The following is a 1,311-nucleotide window of genomic DNA, read 5'->3' on the forward strand; positions in this document are numbered from 1 at the left end:
TCTCAATTAACCTTTCTTTACTCTAAACCAGTGGTTCTCAACCTTGGCTGCACATTAGACTTACCTGGGAATCTTTTTTAAAACCCTGATTTCTGGGCCTCATCCTCCAGAAATTCTGTTTCTTTGTTACTAATGTTGTGGCCCCACCCCATAACAAAGAAACAGAATTTCCAGAGGATGAGGCCCAGAAATCAGGATTTTAAAAAGATTCCCAGGTGATTCTAATGTGCAGCCAATGGTTGGAATACTGGCCTTTCTTTGGAAGCATCGGGTGCACGAACTTTGCACCTGTAACACATTCACATTATTGTGCAACCATCACCCATTCATCTCCAGAACTCTCTTCACCTTGCAAAACTGAAACTAGACTTGGGCACCATCAGACCTGCTCTTTCACCTCCAGGCTCGCACTTATTAGACACTTCCTGTGTGCTGGGCTCTGCGCTGCAAACCAATGCATGAGGTGGGTCCCCTGACCCCCAACGCTGTGAGGCAGGAGAAGAAAACTAACGATTATCAAGGAGACAAGTTGCATGCCCTTCTTCACAGGTCAAACCCTGGTTCTCTCTTCCCCGAAATCCACTCCCGCATAACCACCCCCGACACACCCGCTGCCCTGCACTTCCGTCACCTCCCCGTCTGCTCAGTCGCCCCATTAATAAAAAACGAGGCGGCTGGTCAAGATGATCTTTAGGTGTCTTTCCGGCTTGACGGTTTTACAGTTTTAGGAGCGGGTAGTAAAACCCTCCGTTTCCTCGCTTCAAAGCAACTGACAAAACAGCGGTCGCTCACCTTCCGCGCCGCCTCTCCCTTCCCTTCCTCTCCAGCTCTAGCCCCAGCACCTCGGCGGGGAGGAGCCCTCCGGGGGCGCGCGGGGCAGCTCGTCTAGAGTCCGCCCGCCCCGAGGGCCGGAGCAGGGGGCGGGGCCGCAGACTTCGGACTCCAGCCCGAGACCGACCGCCTGCTGCCGAGCTGACCCGCAGCCTAGTCTAGGGGAGCATGGGAGAGGGGCGAGGGCGTGGCCGTGCGGGACGACCCTTGACCCCTCCGCCAGGGCCCTAGCAGAGCGGGCCGCGCCGCCTCTCCCTTCCCTTCCTCTCCAGCTCTAGCCCCAGCACCTCGGCGGGGAGGAGCCCTCCGGGGGCGCGAGGCGGCTGGTCAAGATGATCTTTAGGTGTCTTTCCGGCTTGACGGTTTTACAGTTTTAGGAGCGGGTAGTAAAACCCTCCGTTTCCTCGCTTCAAAGCAACTGACAAAACAGCGGTCGCTCACCTTCCCACGCCCCGAGGGCGCACCTGCAAGCCGCCCGGC

At 56.7% G+C, this 1,311-nt stretch overlaps 1 long non-coding RNA gene across 2 annotated transcripts in view; it reads right to left on the reverse strand.

Moving 5' to 3' along the window:
• LOC107184467 overlaps positions 1-1,311 on the reverse strand; it is a 61,653-nt gene extending 60,342 nt beyond the window's left edge. For both annotated transcript variants that reach the window (XR_001515321.1, XR_001515320.1), the window contains exon 1: positions 1,273-1,311. This is a non-coding gene — a long non-coding RNA (uncharacterized LOC107184467). The remainder of the gene's footprint in view (positions 1-1,272) is intronic.

The sequence above is a fragment of the Myotis davidii genome, unplaced genomic scaffold (genome assembly GCF_000327345.1).
Source record: "Myotis davidii unplaced genomic scaffold, ASM32734v1 scaffold646, whole genome shotgun sequence".
Taxonomy (NCBI): Eukaryota; Metazoa; Chordata; class Mammalia; order Chiroptera; family Vespertilionidae; genus Myotis; species Myotis davidii.